A 21,981-nucleotide genomic window follows, 5' to 3' on the forward strand; every position below is an offset into this window, starting at 1 on the left:
CCTTGTACTTTAAAAGTGGAATGAATGGCTTCTTTCCTCATCTCCTCTCATCACAGATAGGTGAGAGGATAGGATAGGTTAGGTAGTAGGAGGATTGATATTTTAGATCACTGGTCAGTGTGATCATGAAGGAAAGGAGGCATGTCAATATTGGGACTAGGCTTTAGATGAGCCTTCATAAAGCCGTAATAACTCCTACATAAATTATTTAGAAATAATTTACAAACACATGCCATGCTATAGGCTATAAGGGATAGGTCTACATGTTGCTATGCAAAATGTAGCATATGCAACCCTTTATATAGCCTAGTCTTTGTATATCATTCAGATGTTCCTTTTGCTTCTCTAGTTCTATGTTCCTGTTGCGTCTCTTCTTAAAGTAGACCAAATGCCTTTCCCAGTGAAATATCAATAGTAAATCAATGTCCTGTCCTTACTGATGCGTTCAGAAAACTGTGACTACTGTGGGCGGGTGCGGTGGGCGCCGGTCCTATCATGTCGTACAGCGATTTATTTATTTTCCGCTTGTACTCCGGTAGGCTGCGCTGTGCCCGCGCACCACTGAACCCCCACCCCCCCACCCCCACCCCCACCCCCCTCCAGAAACACTGCACGATAGTAGATATTAAGCACATTGCCGAGTGGAGGCTAGTGCAACGCGGGCTACTGCTACTGGACTGATCCTCGTGCGTTCCTTTACAACTTCTATGGATACTTCAAAGTAGCTAAGAGTTTCGCCAAAACGGATTTACCACAGAATGGAAGGGTAAGTTTTATTCGTTTCAAATAAATGAATGAAGCATTTTGCTGCAGAAATCGAGAGTGAAAGTCGGTTGCAGTAACCTAGTCATTGATTAGCTAGCAGCCGAGCTAGTCCTATTCATTGAACCCGATGCTGAGAGTGAATGCGGTGCGGGAGCTTGCTTGGAATGCGGTCAACTGATTTGGAGGGTTGCATTTGCAGGTTTTTAAACAGCACAGTATGAGTTTGATGGGAGGGCAGGGAGAGAGTATAGATCCGCTAAATATTAACCACTACAACAGTGGCTTTTCATCAATACTTGCCCTCTAGCCCCCTCGCATTTGGTTTCGTTGATCGCTGATTTAAATTTCTATGACAGGCGGGTCGATATTATGCAGCCTGGAGGGTAGATAGACACTCTTTGCAGGTTGCGACACTAGATAGGTTTCTCCAGGCGACGCGAAAGGGAAAGTTGTTGGGATGTTTTTTCACCGTATTTGTAAATAAGGTTAGCTGGAGAAAATTGATTTTCAAATGCCCAGGACAGTGTCCCAGCCATGAAGAGAATTGCAAGCTTGGGGGAGAACTCAAGTCGGCGGCGGCGCAAACCCGGAGCAATAAATCTGACATCGTCAGCATCGTGCAGGAGCGGAATCAAGTTTAACGATGCATCTACGGGGATACAAAGCCTGTACCGAACATAACCCCTAAATTAAACATCAGTTAGGGTAAATGATAAATGTGTCTACGTATGTCATATGATGCATTTATACATAACCCATGTCACAACATGAAATGATGGGATGCAGGTGCTTCTCCCCCATATTCCTACTCAATTAGAATAAGGAAAAATGGATCGTAATGGCAGGAAAATAGGGAGCTTGCCATGAAGGCTTTCATGCAGAGAAACGTGATGTTTTGAAAGGAAAACAAAGTAGTTTATGTATAGAATAACACCAACATGATTCCCTATTAATAATAGACTGATAGCAGCCTAACCCATGGTTTTGCAAAAGCCCACATAGCGGCTTGTGTAGGAGTACTTGAGTGCGAGCCACTTTTTATCCAGCGACATTTCTCGCTCTCTTTTCCGGGAATTTGAATAAAAAGGTTGAGCTTGAAATGTTTTGCACATACCACGAAGCCCAGTGCCCCAGAAAATAACAATTGGCTTGCACTGCAGCAAAGTATTGTTGAATGAATGGATCAAGTGGTATTATCTTAGCCACGCTCTAAGTATAAGCACCACACCACACAGCTTGCCCGAGACTGGAATGTGGGCACCAAAATATAAGATATTTCTTCATCACAACTGGTGCCATATGCCACGAGCTGATGCATGGCTGTGCGGCCCCTAACGTTCTTCAAACCAAGCTCTCCCAATTCAAAATGCAAAATATGTGTTAGTGACAGTCTGAATCGAATTGATGCAGGTAGGACACATATATGGACAATGCATCTATGACGTTAAGAAGAAGAAAAAAATATATCTGCTCTCGAAATTGATAGTTTACAAACTCAGCAGCCATGATGGACAAAGTACAATTTAGTTATCGACATGGTGTACGCAAATAGACAGACTGACGCACAGACGTCTGTCTGTCCATCTGCTTCAGTACCCGGTGGGCGTTGAGCATGAAGAACATTAACTGTGTGTGTGTGTGTGTGTGTGTGTGTGTGTGTGTTTTTTTTTTTAATGAAGGCTGCGTGCGTCCCTGTGAGCGCGCGCATGTGAGGATATTTTTCCTGGGCGGTTTTATGGTGGTTATAAGGGTTGTTATATTGTGGAACTATTCATTCCAGCCTTGTTTAGCGTATCAGCAGAATTGTGCCGACGGTTTGTGGGGAGGAGTCGCAATTATCCATGAAATATCTATTAATTCAGAGTTTCTCTGGGAAAATGATCCTAGTGCAGTAGAGCATGGAAATTCGGCATATCTTGTTGAGACTAAGAGGGTTACTGTTTTTCTCTCTCTCAGTGTGTGTGTGTGTGTGTGTGTGTGTGTGTGTGTGTGTGTGTGTGTGTGTGTGTGTGTGTGTGTGTGTGTGTAACAACTAAGATCTCATAGTCTGACTTCAGTATTTTTCAAGGGGGAGATAAACGGTTAAGTTTAAGCATTCATTCCAATTGGTTAAGTTAAGGGTTATGGTTTGAGATAGGGTTAAAACAACTCAAAGGTCAAGTTAAGGCATTCATTCTGAAAGGTGAAGGTAAGGGTCAAGTTTAGGCATTCAGTCTGAAAGGTTAGGGTAGGGGTTAAGGTTTGGAGTAAGGTAAAACAAGACAACAACAAAAAACCGATTGCCTAGCAATGGAATTTAACCTGCGATCTTACAACGGCCTAGCAAGCCGCGATCTTACAACGGCCTAGCAAGCCGCGATCTTACAACGGCCTAGCAAGCCGCGATCTTACAACGACCTAGCAAGCCGCGAGCTTACAACGGCCTAGCAAGCCGCGATCTTACAACGGCCTAGCAAGCCGCGATCTTACAACGGCCTAGCAAGCCGCGATCTTACAACGACCTAGCAAGCCGCGAGCTTACAACGGCCTAGCAAGCCGCGATCTTACAACGGCCTAGCAAGCCGCGAGCTTACAACGGCCTAGCAAGCCGCAATCTTACAACGGCCTAGCAAGCCGCGAGCTTACAACGGCCTAGCAAGCCGCGATCTTACAACGGCCTAGCAGGCCGCGATCTTACAACGGCCTAGCGAGCCGCGAGCTTACAACGGCCTAGCGGGCCGCGAGCTTACAACGGCCTAGCCGGCCGCGAGCTTACAACGGCCTAGCGGGCCGCGAGCTTACAACGGCCTAGCGAGCCGCGAGCTTACAACGGCCTAGCGAGCCGCGAGCTTACAACGGCCTAGCAAGCCGCGGGCCTACTTCATGGTATTAGCGCTCACCGTTGCCCCTAGTGGTCAGTATTGAAGGCCCCACGTCCCCTGGATGATCATTGAATATCAGGTGTGACCTGGCTTGTTGTGTGTGTGTGTGTGTGTGTGTGTGTGTGTGTGTGTGTGTGTGTGTGTGTGTGTGTGTGTGTGTGTGTGTGTGTGTGTGTCTCGCTATATGTGTGTGGTTGTGTGCGCTTTACTTTTGACTCTCTCTGTCTCCATCGGTGTGAGCGTGTGCGTTCTGTGCGTTTTGCTTATTGATTGCCCGCTCCGCTCTCCAAGAGAGAGGCAGGGACATGGCGTCTCACCTTTCGGCAGGTGAGTGGCGAGCCAGGCAGGCAGGGCAGGTCGCCAAACAGCTGTCTGTTGCCTTGCTCTGTCGGGTTGCGTTACACCGCGCTGCTTCCCCCTCTGGTTCCTCCACCTGTTTCCCCACACAGACACACAGTAATGTTCGTCTGATTGGAACCCAGCCTGAGCCCGGAGCTCTGAGCCCGGAGCTCTGAGCCGTGCCGTGTTATAATCTTCCTGCCTGGTGCTGCAAACTGAAGTCTGATTCAGTGAATGACCTGTCAGCCTCAGGTGGTTCAGTGGTAAGCAGCCTGCCAGTATTGACTGCCAGATGCAGCCTCACAAGGAGAACTCACTCGGCCCCCCTCCCCTCCTCTTCTCCTCTGCTCTCCCTTTCTCTCCACTCTATAGACTGGGCTAAAATGCTCCCACCCGCCACTCCTACTCTCTCTCTCTCTCTCTCTCTCTCTCTCTCTCTCTCTCTCTCTCTACTCCTAACCCCCCCTTCTCCACCTCCCCTCCCTGCACTCTACTGCACTAAAGGCTGGGCTGGAATGCCTCCACCTTCACCTCCCTCCTTCTCCTCCCTTCTCTACTCCTCCTGACCCCCCTAACTTCATCCCTCTCTCTCCTTCATCCCTCGCTCGCTTGTCTCCCGGGGGTTGATGAGCGTCTGTTCGTGCCAAATGCCAACACTGTGGAGTGACCCCCCTTTCTCCCTGTGTGCGAGGAGGAGGATCTCTCTCAAGCTTCTCTCCCTCCCCCTCTTCTCTTCAGTGCGGAGGGGGACGGCGGCTGTTGTGTCCCACTGTTTGTGCTATTGTGTTTGTGTGTGTGTGTGCACACTGCCGCACTTGTGCCATTGTTCTCTGCAACTGCTGGAATGCACTCTCTCTCTTTCTTTATTTCTCTCTCCTGCTCCTGTCCCTCATTCCTCACGTTCAACTCCATTACTATGCAATGATAATGCTATTAATGAGGTCCTATGTATGTAACAACATGTGAATACAAAAATAGAATCACTACACAGGTATAAGAGCAAATGAATGTAAAGTGTTATCCAGTAGGGTAATCTGATCCTAGATTTGTGATCAGAGATAGTTATGGTTGGAAGGTTTTACAGCCTCTAGAATGCTTAGCTCTGTAAGATATTATGAGTTTATGACTGAGCCCAAGGTTTTTCAGTAGTGGTTTGGTGTTTGTTGTCTTTTATGATTTTATGATCCTTTTTAGTCGCTGTTGGAGTCAGCCAATTATCTCTCTGGGATGGCTTTCCAATCCAACACTCATCTGAGGTGTGACAGTGACATGACAGCCAGACAAGTGTGTTTCATATCTGTTACATGGCATGTTACAAGTAGTGGCAAACGGTGTCAAATTCAATTGTAGCCAAAGGGAGTAAGCTATTATTTCCTTGTTGTTCAGCTGGCTGATTCTCATGTGATGGATGTCTTCGCTCTGTATGCATCGGTGTGATTGTGTTTGTGTGTGTGTGTGTGTGTGTGTGTGTGTGTGTGTGTGTGTGTGTGTGTGTGTGTGTGTGTGTGTGTGTGTGTGTGTGTGTGTGTGTGTGTGTGTGTGTGTGTGTGTGTGTGTGTGTGTGTGTGTGTGTGTGTGTGTGTGTTGAAGCCATGGTATTGGTTTGCTTGTCATCTAGCCTATGTAATAAGACTTTATGCAGCACTGTGCAATAGCCCAATTGAAGATAGAAGAGTGTGTTTGTGTGTATTTCTCTGAATGTGTGTGTGTGTGTGTGCATCCGCCTGTGTGTATCTGTCTGTGTGTGTATCCCTCACCCTCCTCACCACAGAGTTTAATTTAAGAATCAGAGAGCACTGGTTTGGGAATAGTTCCCACTGCAGGGAATTGACTTTTGGACAGAGAAGCAGTGTACCTTACAATCTCCAAAGGCAGGCCTGGTTAAATAATGATGCCTAAATTATATTAGCAAAGCTACAATTATTCACAAGTAATGACTTATGTCAGCTTTCGTAATGGCTTGAGGGAAAATAAATGAGACTGTTTAATTGACGTTTTCTGCTCACTCCGCCAGCAGTTCATCTCACTGGGTGTGTGTTTGTGTGTGTGAATGAGGAAGGTGAGTGTGTGCCTGACTGTGTGTGTGTGTGCGTGTGTGCGTGCGTGTGCCTGTGTGAGAGTGTGTATACGTGGAGAATTACAAAGGAGTAAAAAGGATTCCTCTCTATGTGTGAATAAATGGCACACTCTAAATGAATAGCAGTGGACATGATTTAACATGACAAAGAGATTACTGGTAATTATTCCATTGGCTGATTGTTGGTCAGGTCTTCTATAGAAAGGACCTTTATTTGAATACAGCAATGAATTTGCTGCTGTTGGATGTGATAGAGGAGATCCTCCGTATTTTGGTATGTTCATTTCCTGTTGTGATGGATCATGAAAGTTGGGTTCTTGCTGAGATGGAGAGAATGTGAAAAAAGGAAACGAATGCGTTGGTGACGGTAGTGCTGTTTAGGGTTATTCTCTGGGCTATTGGGGCGTCCTCTAGAACTGAAGTGATAGGCTATACCCTCATAGGGACATTAAGGAAACTAGAAAGACACAAGAGAATACTAATGAAGGGGGAACTGGGAGTGTACAATATTGAGAGTGAAACACACTATGACTACCAGTCAGCATGATGCATAGACACACCTCGGCCTTGTCACCCGAACCCAGTATCCAGCATGTGTTGTAGTGCCAGTGGAGCGCTGTGCAGACAGCGTGTGTTGTAGTGCCAGTGGAGCGCTGTGCAGACAGCATGTGTTGTAGTGCCAGTGGAGCGCTGTGCAGACAGCATGTGTTGTAGTGCCAGTGGAGCGCTGTGCAGACAGCATGTGTTGTAGTGCCCGTGGAGCGCTGTGCAGACAGCATGTGTTGTAGTGCCAGTGGAGCGCTGTGCAGACAGCATGTGTTGTAGTGCCAGTGGAGCGCTGTGCAGACAGCATGTGTTGTAGTGCCAGTGGAGCGCTGTGCAGACAGCATGTGTTGTAGTGCCAGTGGAGCGCTGTGCAGACAGCATGTGTTGTAGTGCCAGTGGAGCGCTGTGCAGACAGCATGTGTTGTAGTGCCAGTGGAGCGCTGTGCAGACAGCATGTGTTGTAGTGCCCGTGGAGCGCTGTGCAGACAGCATGTGTTGTAGTGCCAGTGGAGCGCTGTGCAGACAGCATGGCGTGACGTGATGTAGTGTTGCCCAATCAAGCAGTATTCCTTTCATGCTCCTGGGTGCCCTGCCATGCCCGTGTGGTGCTCCCTGGCTGACTGGCTGACTGACGTGCTGGCTGGTTGACTGATTGACTGACTGGTGCCAGGGCAGAGTGGTATCGATCATCTCTGCCTCCATGACATTGTGTGTCCCTGCCTCCCTGATCACATGACGTTGTGTGTCCCTGTCCCTGTCCCTGTGTCTGGGGCAGGGGAGCAGGAGGGCAGAGAGACATGGAGACAGGGATAGGGGGGCAGGAGCACAGGGAGACAGGCGCAGGCGGGCAGGGGAGCAGGGGAGCAGGAAGGCAGTGGTCCAAGGAGACAGGGATAGGGGGGCAGGAGCTCAGAGAGACAGGGATTGAGGGGCAGGCTGCAGAGTCTGGCCTGTCAATCACACAGCAGACTGGACCAGCAGGGCACCACCAGTGGGTACTAGTGGGCAAGCCTGGAGATTTGAACAGATATTAAATTACCTTTTCTTTTAGAGATGTAGGATCTTATTTTGATCACTCTGTTGCAGGAGAACTTGTAAAACGTGTAATGTATTTGATGTTTAAAATGGCTTCTGAAGTTTGTAATTTCCATTTTTGTAATTTCAGAATTTTACCTTACGAATAAAATGTATCAACCCCTACAAAAATGTACATTAATTATAATCCACATAATAATTCACATTTCCTGTTGCTGCAGGATTATTGTCCTGCTGTAGCAAATTGGCTCAAATTAAGATCCTACATCTGTAGGTCGCTACCGGTATATAATTGCAATTTTACAGAGTTTTCCCTTTGATTTCTTTCTTTGGAGTGCAAAGGCCAGGGCCGTAGCTACATATGAGGACACCGAGGTCCGGATCTCGTTAAAGTTTTAGAATAATAAAATAAATACAAAAAATATATATTTATATATATATATATAGTATATTTTCAGGGTCTCAATTTACTGTTGAGAGCTAAAATAGTAGAAAACAAAAGGTGCAATTTGGAAACTTGGTTGTGCATCAGCAGTTTCTCTTGTTATACTTTATGCCACTCACTGACAGTCACTCAATTATCCCATGTTAGTTTAACATTTTTAGATCGGTAAATTAGTGTAGTTAGTCTAGCCAGCTATCTAAAGTTGTAGTAATCATGGCCGAATTACTGACCGTTCACGCAGGGCACGTGCCCAGGGACCCTGACCTCTAGGGGGGCCCCATTGATTTTGTTAGTCACGCTCACTCAGATATCATATTAACATGGCATTAGTCATGCAAAATATGTAGAATTGTGAACATTTTCTTTTAAAACTGCAACAACAACAAAAAGTTCTGTAAAGCAGACACATTTGTTTACCTTTTGTTTACCTTTTGTGGGTGGGGCTAGGTCTACATAGAGGTGCTGTTTTCAGAAAATTCACAAAAGCTCTGACGAAGGCCATTAGGCCGATACGTAAGCTTATTAAATATCAGTGATACTATCAAGAACAGTGTGCGGTTTCCTTTTTTCATTCATCCTGTTTCAACTGTTGCCATGCACCTGTAACAAGATTGCTCAGATGTGCGAGTGCCTTTTGAATCTTGTTTTACCTTTTGTTAATAAAATATTTGTTCTGCTAACAGATCCCTCTGTACGTATTAAATTATAGTTTTAAGCACCAATCCTGGTGCTGAATTAATGTGAGTTAATGTGTAACGGCTAATTGTATAGCTAGTAGGCTAGGCATTTGTAGATCGACTGAGGTGACTGAAGTGACAGTAACCAATGTGATAATGTCCGGGGTAATTTTTGCTTGTTTTTGCTGTTCTCTAAATAGCATTTTGGACCTGATATTCTGTTGAGGAATAGTTAGCCTTGCTGCCAAGCCATATGCTAGTGACAGAGAGAAAGCCACCGCCTCTTTTCCCTAAATGGGACCTAGGCCTAGTGCTTGTACTCAGTGCTTAAGTTCCATGTCGGTTTTCTTTGTCTCTGCTGAAGGTCAGAGCAGGCTCACCTGAAAATTGAAACCCTTTTTGAAGCCATATATTTTATGTGTGTTTTTCCAGTCGAGTGAGAAATGCCTGCCATTCCTATTATTTGCGAAAAATGCTTTCCTGTAATAATTTACTTTTCTCGCTCGGCGCACTCACCGTGCATTCAAATTATGCTGATAGGTCTGTCGAACAGTGAGTCAGAGGAAACACATGGCCTCCTGCCACCTGCCGCTTATCAACTCTACAGTATGTGGTGTAATTTACTTTGCCGTGCTGAGCCCCTCTCCATAAACTGCACCGACAGAGGCTTGAAAATGGCAGGGCTTTACTTCTGTTCCCCCGGTGTTGAGCTATAGATTCTAGAACACTGGTGTTGAGCTATAGATTCTAGAACACTGGTGTTGAGCTATAGATTCTAGAACACTGGTGTTGAGCTATAGATTCTAGAACACTGGTGTTGAGCTATAGATTCTAGAACACTGGTGTTGAGCTATAGATTCTAGAACACTGGTGTTGCTAGCGACCATAACAAATGGCCACTGGGGTTTTTTGATCGCGTTCAGCTCGATGATGCAGTGTCAGACAAACTGCTACTAACTTCTGCTCTTTTTCTTCAAACATGGCCCCGGTTGTCACCAGACTACTCAATCAACCCGGGGGGGGGCTGCCCGGCCATTCCCTCCTTCTCCTAACTGTAGATTCATTCCATTTTTGATAGATGTTGTTGTTTAGAGCAAGAGACCTTGTCGCCCCGGAATAGGAAAACAGTCCATTTAAAGTGTAGCGTGGGGTTGGGATCGATAGCTCGTTAGAGCGCTGTTTGATGAGCTTCTGTGGGAAGGTAATTTCAGCTATAAAGCGTCTGGAATGGAACCACTGCCCCACCACATTCTCTTCTCTCTCTCTATTTTCCTCTCCCTCTCTTTCCCTCTCCCTCTCTTTCCCTCCCTCTCTCTTTCTAGCTTGCAGATGTTGGCGAATCAAAAAAAGCATTGATTGGTTGCGCATGCTTTCTCTTTACTGGCCTGCTGCTGCTCAGACAAGATGATGAGATAAACTGACTGTGTGTGTTTCCTCACTACTAGTTCCCTTGGGGCAGTGAGCAGCAGGCCTGTACAGACCTACAGGAGGAGAGACTGCTCAGTCAGCCAGTCTACCTAGCTCGGTGTCTTTGTGTTAGTTGTTTTTTTAGCCTTTATTTAACTAGGCAAGTCAGTTAAGAACAAATTCTTATTTACAATGACGGCCTACACCGGCATAAACCCGGACGACACTGGGCCAATTGTGCGCCACGCTATGGGACTCCCAATCACGGCCGGTTGTGATACAGCAAATATCTAGCTGTGTCTGCCAGTCTGTCTCTGTGTCTTTGTGTTAGCTGGTGCTGTGTCTGCCAGTCTGTCTCTGTGTCTTTGTGTTAGCTGGTGCTGTGTCTGCCAGTCTGTCTCTGTGTCTTTGTGTTAGCTGGTGCTGTGTCTGCCAGTCTGTCTCTGTGTCTTTGTGTTAGCTGGTGCTGTGTCTGCCAGTCTGTCTCGGTGTCTTTGTGTTAGCTGGTACTGTGTCTGCCAGTCTGTCTCTGTGTCTTTGTGTTAGCTGTAAATTGTGTCTGCCAGTCTGTCTCGATGTCTTTGTGTTAGCTGTAAACTGTGTCTGCCAGTCTGTCTCTGTGTCTTTGTGTTAGCTGGTGCTGTGTCTGCCAGTCTTTCCGTCAAGATAGAACTGCCAAAGGGAGTGGAGTTGCAATCTACTGCAGAGATAGCCTGCAGAGTTCTGTGATACTATCCAGGTCTGTGCCCAAACAATTTGAGCTTCTACTTTTAAAAATCCACCTTTCCAGAAACAAGTCTCTCACTGTTGCCGCTTGTCATAGACCCCCCTCAGCCCCCAGCTGTGCCCTGGATACCATATGTGAATTGATTGCCCCCCACCTATCTTCAGAATTCGTACTGTTAGGTGACCTAAACTGGGATAAGTTTAGCACCCCGACCATCCTACAATCTATGCTAGATGCCCTTAATCTCACACAAATTATTAAGGAACCTACCAGGTACAACCCTAAATCCGTAAACATGGGCACCCTCATAGATATCATCCTGACCAACCTGCCCCCTAAATACACCTCTGCTGTCTTCAACCAGGATCTCAGCGATCACTGCCTCATTACCCGCGTCCGTAATGGGTCCGTGGTCAAACAACCACCCCTCATCACTGTCAAATGCTCCCTAAAACACTTCAGCGAGCAGGCCTTTCTAATCGACCTGGCCCGGGTATCCTGGAAGGATATTGACCTCATCCCGTCAGTAGAGGATGCCTGGTTGGTCTTTAAAAGTGCTTTCCTCACCATCTTAAATAAGCATGCCCCAGTCAAAAAATGTAGAAATAAGAACAGATATAGCCCTTGGTTCACTCCAGACTTGACTACCCTTGACCAGCACAAAAACATCCTGTGGCGTACTGCATTAGCATCGAATAACCCCCACGATATGCAACTTTTCAGGGAAGTTAGGAACCAATATACACAGAGTTAGGAAAGCTAAGGCTAGCTTTTTCAAACAGAATTTTGCATCCTGTAGGACTAATTCCAAAAAGTTGAGAATAAGGGAGAATAAGAGCACCTCCTCCCAGCTGCCCACTGCACTGAGGCTAGAAAACACTGTCACCACCGATAAATCTACGATAATCGAGAATTTCAATAAGCATTTTTCTACGGCTGGCCATGCTTTCCATCTGGCTACCCCTACCCTGACCAACAGCTCTGCACCCCCCGCAGCAGCTTGCCCAAGCCCCCCCCTCCGCTTCTCCTTCAACCAAATCCAGACAGCTGATGTTCTGAAAGCGCTGCAAAATCTGAATCCCTACTAGAGGTCGACCGATTAATTGGAATGGCCAATTAATTATGGCCGATTTCAAGTTTTCATAACAATCGGTAATCGGTATTTTTGGCCGCCGATTTGCCGATTTAAAAAAAAATGTATTTATTATTATTATTTTTTTAAGAATATTTTTAACTAGGCAAATCAGTTAAGAACACATTCTTATTTTCAATGACGGCCTAGGAACGGTGGGTTAACTGCCTTGTTCAGGGGCAGAACGACAGATTTTTACCTTGTCAGCTTGGGGATGCAACCTTATGGTTAACTAGTCCAACGCTCTAACCACCTGCTTTACATTGCACTACATGAGGAGCCTGCCTGCTACGTGAATGCAGTAAGAAGCCAAGGTAAGTTGCTAGCTAGCATTAAACTTATCTTATAAAAAACAATCAATCAATCAATCATAATCACTAGTTAACTACACATGGTTGATGATATTACAAGTTTATCTAGCCTGTCCTGCGTTGCATATAATCGATGCGGTGCGCATTTGCGAAAAAGGACTGTCGTTGCTCCAACGTGTGCCTAACCATAAACATCAATGTCTTTCTTAAAATCAATACACAAGTATATATTTTTAAACCTGCATATTTAATTAATATTGCCTGCTAACATGAATTTCTTTTAACTAGGGAAAATGTGTCACCTCTGCAATAGAGTCAGGGTATATGCAGCAGTTTGGGCCGCCAGGCTCGTTGCGAACTGTGTGAATACTATTTCTTCCTAACAAAGACAGCCAACTTCGCCAAACAGGGGATGATTTAACAAAAGCGCATTTGCGAAAAAAGCACAATCGTTGCACGACTGTACCTAACCATAAACATCAATGCCTTTCTTAAAATCAATACACAGAAGTATATATTTTTAAACCTGCATATTTAGCTAAAAGAAATCCAGGTTAGCAGGCAATATTAACCAGGTGAAATTGTGTCAGGTCTCTTGCGGTCATTGCACGCAGAGTCAGGGTATATGTAACAGTTTGGGCCGCCTGGCTCGTTGCGAACTAATTTGCCTGAATTTTACGTAATTATGACATATCATTGAAGGTTGTGCAATGTAACAGGAATATTTAGACTTAGGGATGCCACCCGTTAGATAAAATACGAAACGGTTCCGTATCTCACTGAAAAAAATAAACGTTTTGTTTTCGAGATGATAGTTTCCGGATTCGACCATATTAATGACATAAGGCTCATATTTCTGTGTGTTTATTACATTATAATTAAGTCTATGATTTGATATTTGATAGAGCAGTCTGACTGAGTGGTGGTAGGCACCAGCAGGCTCGTAAGCATTCATTCAAACAGCACTTTCGTGCATTTTGCCAGCAGCACTTCACAATTCTTCAAGCATTGCGCTGTTTATCACTTCAAGCCTGTCAACTCCCAAGATTAGGCTGGTGTAACCGATGTGAAATGGCTAGCTATTTAGCCGGGTGCGCGCTAATAGCGTTTCAAACGTCACTCGCTCTGAGACTTGGAGTAGTTGTTCCCCTTGCTCTGCATGGGTAACGCTGCTTCGAGGGTGGCTGTTGTCGATGTGTTCCTGGTTTGAGCCCAGGTAGGAGCGAGGAGAGGGACGGAAGCTATACTGTTATGCATTCACTACTGTAAGTCGCTCTGGATAAGAGCGTCTGCTAAATGACTAAAATGTAAAAAAAAATTTACACTGGCAATATTAAAGTGCCTATAAGAACATCCAATAGTCAAAGGTATATGAAATCCAAATCGTATACAGAGAAATAGTCATACAATTCCTATAATAACTACAACCTAAAACTTCTTACCTGGGAATATTGAAGACTCATGTTAAAAGGAACCACCAGCTTTCATATGTTCTCATGTTCTGAGCAAGGAACTTAAACGTCAGGTTTTTTACATGGCACATATTGCACTTTTACTTTCTTCTCCAACACTTTGTTTTTGCATTATTTAAACCAAATTGAACATGTTTCATTATTTATTTGAGGCTAAATTGATAGTATTTATGTATTATATTAAGTTAAAATAAGTGTTCATTCAGTATTGTTGTAATTGTCATTATTACAAATAAATAAAAAAATCGTCCGATTAATCGGTATCGGTTTTTTGGTCCTCCAATAATCGGTATCGGTATCGGCGCTGAAAAAAAAAATAAAAATCATAATCGGTCGACCTCTAATCCCTACAAACCAGCTGGGCTAGACAATCTGGACCCTTTCTTTCTAAAATTATCCGCTGAAATTGTTGCAACCCCTATTACTATCCTGTTCAACCTCTCTTTCGTATGGTCTGAGATACCTAAAGATTGGAATGCTGCCGTGGTCATCCCCCTCTTCGAAGGGGGAGACACTCTAGACCCAAACTGTTACAGACCTATATCCATCCTGCCCTACCTTTCTAAAGTCTTCGAAAGCCAAGTTAACAGATCACCGACCATTTCAAATTCCACCGTTCCTTCTCCAATCTGGTTTCTGAGCTGGTCATGGGTGCACTTCAGCCACACCCAAGGTCCTAAATGATATCATAACCGCCATAGATAAAAGACAGTACTGTGCAGCCGTTTTCATCGATCTTGCCAAGGCTTTCAATCACCACATTCTTATCGGCAGACTCAATAGCCTTGGTTTCTCAAATGACTGCCTTGCCTGGTTCACCAACTTCTTCTCAGATAGTTCAGTGTGTCAAATCGGAGGGCCTGTTGTCTGGACCTCTGACAGTCTCTATGGGGTTCAAGGTTCAATTCTCGGGCTGACTCTTTTCTCTGTATATATGAATGATGTCGCTCTTGCTGCTTGTGATTCTCTGATCCACCTCTACGCAGACGACACCATTCTGTATACATCTGGCCCTTTCTCGGACACTGTGTTAACAAACTGCCAAACGAGCTACAATGCCATGCCATGGCCTCCATCTGCTCTTTAAGGCTATTAAAACTAAATGCATGCGCTTCAACCGATTGCTGCCCGCACCTGCCCGCCCGCCTAGCATCACTACTCTGGACGGTTCTGACTTAGAATATGAGAGAATATGAGAATATGAGGACAGCTACATGTGCCTAGGTGTCTGGTTGGATTGTGGGCTCTCCTTCCAGACTCACATTGAGCGTCTCCAATCCAAAATTGAATCTAGAATCGGCTGACTGTCCTGCCGATCCTTGGCTTTGGTGATGTCCTTTACGGAGTGGCCTCCAACACTCTACTCAGCAAGTTGGATGTGGTCTATCACAGTGCCATCCGTTTTGTCACCAAAGCCCTGTATACTACCCACCACTGCGACCTGTGTGCTCTTGTTGACTGTCCCTCGCTACATATTCGTTGCCAAACCCACTGGCTCCAAGTCATCTATAAGTCTTTGCTAGGTAAATCCCCGCCTTATCTCAGCTCACTGGTCACCATAGCAACACCCATCTGTAGCACGCGCTCCAGCAGGTATATCTCACTGGTCATCCCCAAAGCCAACACCTCCTTTGGCCGCCTTTCCTTCCAGTTCTCTGCTGCCAATGACTGGAATGAATTGCAAAAATCTCTGAAGCTGGAGACTTATATCTCCCTCACTAACTTCAAGCATCAGCTGTCAGAGCAGCTTACCGATCACTGTACCTGTACACAGCCCATCTGTAAATAGCACACCCAACTACCTCATCCCCATACTGTTATTTATTTATTTTCTCTTTTGCACCCCAGTATTTCTACTTGCACATCATCATCTGCACATCTATCACTCCAGTGTTAATGCTAAATTGTAATTATTTCACCACTATGGCCTATTTATTGTTTATCCCATGTGTAACTCTGTGTTGCTGTTTTTGTCACACTGCTTTGCTTTATCTTGGCCAGGTCGCAGTTGTAAATGAGAACTTGTTCTCAACTGGCCTACCTGGTTAAATAAAGGTGAAATAAAATAATAATGAAATAATACTCCCAATCACGGCCGGATGTGATACAGCCTGGATTCAATCGGTATCTTTTTTTTTGTCAAGGAAAATATTGGATATTGGTATCGGCCAAAAATGTCATATCGGTGCATCACTAGCTGTAAGCTGTGTCTGCCAGTCTGTCTCGTGTCTTTAACACTGTGTTGATATTCTGGGTGTGTTAGTTACTGTACATGGGACTTGAAATCTGTGCCAGTGATCAGTAATGCAAGTTTGTTTGCTCTACCTCATTGGCTTACAATAGTGGGTGTGTCTATGTGTGTCTGGAGTGTCTATCTACAGTGTGTCGTGTGATGTGTGTGTGGTTGGGCGCTGTGGGAGTGGAAGATCTGTAAACACAGAAGCCTTCTAGTGTTAGCGGATGCTCCAGTGTCAGGGATGGAACACCACTTCAGCACTATGTTATTGTAGCGTGGCAGCAGGTCCGAGAGAGAGAGAGAGAGACGCCCTCTCAGTGACTCTGTATGTCCCAGCTTGTGTTTAGAGATCATTCTGCTAACCTGACACAAACAATACTCCTGGTCCTGCTCTCTGGAGACTGGGACTGTTCAGAGCAGGAAGGTGTGAGCAGGCAGGCAAGTGTGAGCAGGCAGGTGTTCACATGGCAAGATCAGTGAGCAGGATAAGGGAAGCCCGTGGGAGCAGAGAAAGGAGCGACATGGGGTCAGACTTGTTCAGTCTGACATATGGACCGCTCCTTTATTGCTCATTTGAGTCATTTTCATATGTTTTGTCATGCGTGTGGTGTGTGAATTTTCATTCATCAGTTTCATCTTATTGTGTCGCTTTGATCTTACTAGGTCACATAGAGGTAATTAAATGGTTAAATCAGCATACTGGGTTCAGTGTGTCTGTAATCCGTTATGCGCAGGGTGACACGCTCGCACACACATACACATAAACCAGGGTCTCCGTTTGGAAAATGTGGCAGCATTTCAATTTACTGGACATTTGAGAAATCTACTGGACCCATATGCATTGGGTGAGTAACCTGATTAGGGTGTCCACCCATGGTGCTCAGAATGACAGAAATCACATTTACATTATGGTAATTCATCTTTACAGAACATCCAAGTCAAGGATGCATCGATGTGCGGTCCTTCTTACTGAATTCTGATGTGCACTTTGAAGATGTTAGAATCACTGTCCACATTTATTTTTCCTCAGCCAACAAGACCAGTAATGTACAGAAGAGTCACTAGCCTATCACAATCCCCCATAGTAGAAAAGTTGACCTATTCTATTGGTCAGCTTGTTGAAGGGAAGAAATGGCTTTTTCCAAACAGACTCTGGGATAGATGGGGACGATAGATCACAAATTCATACAACCAGTAGGCAAAGGCTACATAAAAAAAAGACATTTCAATGAGTCTGACGCAACTGATCAGAAGCTCAGAATGTTTAGCTTAGAATGTTGATCAACTGTTATTTCTTTACAGCGATGCACAGCACAGCAATGCACACAGGGCAGTATGTGAGCGGTTTCATGTGACAGAGATGAAATGACCAGTTAGAAATGCAGAAAGAGGTGAGATCTAATATGCAACAACTAGCATGGGTTGCTAATATGACTAGGATTGTGCCTTTGGCTACTGGGCAATACAATACAATTTAGATAAAATAATTGCCTCCACAGATATGGTCTTATTTTGGCTAGGCTACTTTGAATGCAGGGTAAGACATGCCTCATAATATGTAGTAAAATGTTCAGGTTTCAAACATTTAAGAATATGTTTTCAAAATGCATACTGCCTCCAGCTCATTGCAAAGAGGTGTGTGTTGCGCTGATGAAGCCTACCTTCCATTGCCTATGCATTTGCTGTTTGAGATGCTGTAGCAGCAGCTCTCACGCTGTCAGACAGATTTACCGCTCAAAGTCTCTGTATCTGTATGATGTACGAGTGTGATAAATAAGATACATAATGAATATACTGTACACATGCGCCATTTTATGATGGATGGGGCTATAGGTTAATGCAAATGAACCTATAGACTGATAAGGATGACCAGTGAAATGTGTTTCCATTTACTTATATTTCCATCAATGAATAGTCTAAAAAGCATTATTTCACAATGGGATGTTTTCTTCTCCCGGACAATTGGCTGGCGGCAATGGTATTTGACGGTTTTTCAATTTTTTTATCGGCCAAAAGCCGGCTATTACCGGCTAACAGAAACTTTGACACACACATACACACACACACAGCCCCATCCATCATGGCAGTGGATCAAAGATAATCGAAGTAAGGGCTTTTGCTTCACGTCCAACGGGTGCAGTGGACCATCGGCCAGCGGCACTCTCCTCTTCCTCTCTTCTTCCAACACTGTCTCTTTCTCTGTCTCTTTCGCTTCCCCTTCCTGGGCCTGTGTTCAGTGAAAGAGTAAACGTTGTCTGGTGTGGTGCAGGCAGCAGGAAGGCCCCTTGGGGCAGCCAGTCACACTTCAACAGCTCCTGCCACAAACCCTGCTCTCCCCCTGCTCTCCCCCTGCTCTTCGCTTCTCTCCCCTCTTCTCCCCTACTCACCCCTCCTCACCTCTTCATTCCCCTGCTCTCCCTGCCCCATGCAACCTGTCTGTTCTGAGCAATTCCACAGTAACAGAATCATTCTGAAACTCAGATTTTTCACTTTAAAATGTATGTCAAACAAAAAACAATGAGTTAAACAACAGAATGACGGCACAAACAGCACAAACCGTCATTCTGTTTGATTTTGTTTGCAACTTTGCATCTGCACTGTTCTTCAAGTAAGTGTGTTTTTGTAAAATATTCTGTGAAAATTGTTAAAAGCCATACTTGTGCGTAGAGTTGTATGGTTTGTTTAACTTGTTTGTTTGTTTAACTTGCAGTCATTGGTTTTTGTTTTGCGTACATTTTAACGTGAAAAATGTCTGCTTCGGCCCAAATCCCCTGGTGTTCGCCTCCCTCTTTCTGTATCTCTTCATTCTCTATGTCTTTTCACGCCGTGTCTTCTTCTTTCTTCTCTCTCCTTCCCTACCAAACACTCTGCCAGCCCTCCTCCTTTCCTCTCTGCCAGCCCTCCTCCTCTCCTCTCTGCCAGCCCTCCTCCTCTCCTCTCTGCCAGCCCTCCTCCTTTTCGTCTCTGCCAGCCCTCCTCCTCTCCTCTCTGCCAGCCCTCCTCCTTTCCTCTCTGCCAGCCCTCCTCCTCTCCTCTCTGCCAGCCCTCCTCCTCTTCTCTTCTCTCTGCGAGCCCTCCTCCTCTTTTCTCTCTCTCTCCCTACCAAACACTCTGCCAGCCCCTCCTCCTCTTCTCTTTGCCTCCCTACCAAACACTCTGCCAGCCTGCCTCCTCTTTTCTCTGTCAGCCCCTCCTCCTCTCCTCTTCTCTCTGTCAGCCTCTCCTCTTCTCTCTGTCAGCCTCTCCTCCTCTCCTCTTCTCTCTGTCAGCCCGTCCTCTCCTCTTCTCTCTGCCAGCCCCTCCTCCTCTCCTCTTCTCTCTGTCAGCCCCTCCTCCTCTCCTCTTCTCTCTGTCAGCCCCTCCTCCTCTCCTCTTCTCTCTGTCAGCCCCTCCTCCTCTCCTCTTCTCTCTGTCAGCCCCTCCTCCTCTCCTCTTCTCTCTGTCAGCCCCTCCTCCTCTCCTTTCCTCTCCTCTTCTCTCTGTCAGCCCCTCCTCCTCTCCTCTTCTCTCTGTCAGCCCCTCCTCCTCTCCTCTTCTCTCTGTCAGCCCCTCCTCCTCTCCTCTTCTCTCTGCCAGCCCCCTCCTCCTCTCCTCTTTTCTCTGCCAGCCTCTCCTCCTCTCCTCTTCTCTCTGTCAGCCCCTCCTCCTCTCCTCTTCTCTCTGTCAGCCCGTCCTCTCCTCTTCTCTCTGCCAGCCCCTCCTCCTCTCCTCTTCTCTCTGTCAGCCCCTCCTCCTCTCCTCTTCTCTCTGTCAGCCCCTCCTCTTCTCCTCTTCTCTCTGTCAGCCCCTCCTCTTCTCCTCTTCTCTCTGTCAGCCCCTTCTCCTCTCCTCTTCTCTCTGTCAGCCCCTCCTCCTCTCCTCTTCTCTCTGCCAGCCCCTCCTCCTCTTCTCTCTGTCAGCCCCTTCTCCTCTCCTCTTCTCTCTGTCAGCCCCTCCTCCTCTCCTCTTCTCTCTGTCAGCCCCTCCTCCTCTCCTCTTCTCTCTGCCAGCCCCTCCTCCTCTCCTCTTCTCTCTGTCAGCCCCTCCTCCTCTCCTCTTCTCTCTGCCAGCCCCTCCTCCTCCTCTCTCTGCCAGCCCCTCCTCCCTTTCTTACTCCTCTTCTCCCAGCCCTTTAGTAAGCGGACATGGAGGTGGTGTGTGTGTGTGTGTGTGTGTGTGTGTGTGTGTGGGACCAGACAGGACCTGCCGAACCCAGAACTCTAATCAGTCCCCAGAGGGTTGTGTGAGATGTGACTGTGGTGTCGCTTGCTCTGATAGCGGTAATAACCCCTCTCTCTCCACACACACACACACACACACACACACACACACACACACACACACACACACACACACACACACACACACACACACACACACACACACACACACACACACACACACACACACACACACACCTCTCTGAGTGTCTGCAGGCTCCAGACACACACACTCCATGAGTGGTGAGAGCCCTTCTCTCCACCTTTTTAATATAGCCTACCTCTCCGGCTTTGATTCTGCTAAATTGATTTTTGAACAGGCACATATGGAGCCTTTCATATTTGTTTATACAGGTCAGGAGAGGATTGAAGAGAGCTGTGGTTGAGATATAGGCTCACCTAGCTGATGGATCAACTCTGCAAAAAGTACAATGGAGCTAGCTAGTGCTTTGCTACTAAATTCTAACCATGATGAATCTAAGCTACTGCTTGGTTAACCAGTAACCATCTTAATAGAGCTAATGATGATAAAGCCATAATGCATCTGGCTATGCTACATGTTAATGTCAAAAATGGATTTAACAAGCACAATGCTAACTGTTTGGATCTCATCACGACCTGTGATAGATATAGAGCAAGATTATCGATGAGCTAACCATGACGTGGCTAATATAGTAATGTGCTAATGATGCTGACCCAGCCAGAGGTCACACTTAACATTGATCAGCACCTATAAACGGCAGCTGTGATAATGGTGATTGATTTTAACTAGCGCTGCCCTAACCCTGATTGATCTGAACTAGCATTGGTTATTCATAATGGATCTGGACTAGCAATTGGTTATTCATAATGGATCTGAACTAGCATTGGTTAGCTGTAATGGATCTGGACTAGCATTGGTTAGCCATAATGGATCGGAACTAGCTGTTGGTTAGCCATACTGGATCTGGACTAGCATTAGTTATTCATAATGGATCTGAACTAGCATTGGTTATTCATAATGGATCTGGACTAGCATTGGTTATTCATAATGGATCTGGACTAGCAATTGGTTAGCCATAATGGATCTGGACTAGCATTGGTTAGCTGTAATGGATCTGGACTAGCATTGGTTAGCCATAATGGATCTGAACTAGCAGTTGGTTATCCATAATGGATCTGGACTAGCAGTTGGTTAGCCATAATGGATCTGAACTAGCAGTTGGTTAGCCATAATGGATCTGAACTAGCATGAGTTATTCATAATGGATCTGGACTAGCAGTTGGTTAGCCATAATGGATCTGGACTAGCAGTTGGTTAGCCATAATGGATCTGGACTAGCAGTTGGTTAGCCATAATGGATCTGGACTAGCAGTTGGTTAGCCATAATGGATCTGGACTAGCAGTTGGTTAGCCATAATGGATCTGAACTAGCAGTTGGTTAGCCATAATGGATCTGAACTAGCAGTTGGTTAGCCATAATGGATCTGAACTAGCATGAGTTATTCATAATGGATCTGGACTAGCATTGGTTAGCCATAATGGATCTGAACTAGCAGTTGGTTAGCCATAATGGATCTGGACTAGCAGTTGGTTAGCCATAATGGATCTGGACTAGCATTAGTTATTCATAATGGATCTGAACTAGCAGTTGGTTAGCCATAATGGATCTGAACTAGCAGTTGGTTAGCCATAATGGATCTGGACTAGCATTAGTTATTCATAATGGATCTGAACTAGCAGTTGGTTAGCCATAATGGATCTGGACTAGC

At 45.7% G+C, this 21,981-nt stretch overlaps 1 protein-coding gene across 10 annotated transcripts in view; it reads left to right on the forward strand.

Annotated features, from left to right (window-relative positions):
• The first annotated feature begins 618 nt into the window (after positions 1 to 618).
• Positions 619 to 21,981, forward strand: part of LOC106581345 (protocadherin Fat 3) — a 485,897-nt gene continuing 464,534 nt past the window's right edge. For 9 of the 10 annotated variants that reach the window (XM_045703947.1, XM_045703950.1, XM_045703953.1 and 6 more), the window contains exon 1: positions 634 to 766. The gene's annotated coding sequence lies outside the window, so the exon portion shown is untranslated. Of the gene's footprint in view, positions 767 to 21,981 lie in introns of all 10 variants that reach the window. The other variant, XM_045703948.1, reaches the window with a different exon arrangement.

This window comes from Salmo salar, chromosome ssa20, assembly GCF_905237065.1.
Source record: "Salmo salar chromosome ssa20, Ssal_v3.1, whole genome shotgun sequence".
NCBI classification, from domain to species: domain Eukaryota; kingdom Metazoa; phylum Chordata; class Actinopteri; order Salmoniformes; family Salmonidae; genus Salmo; species Salmo salar.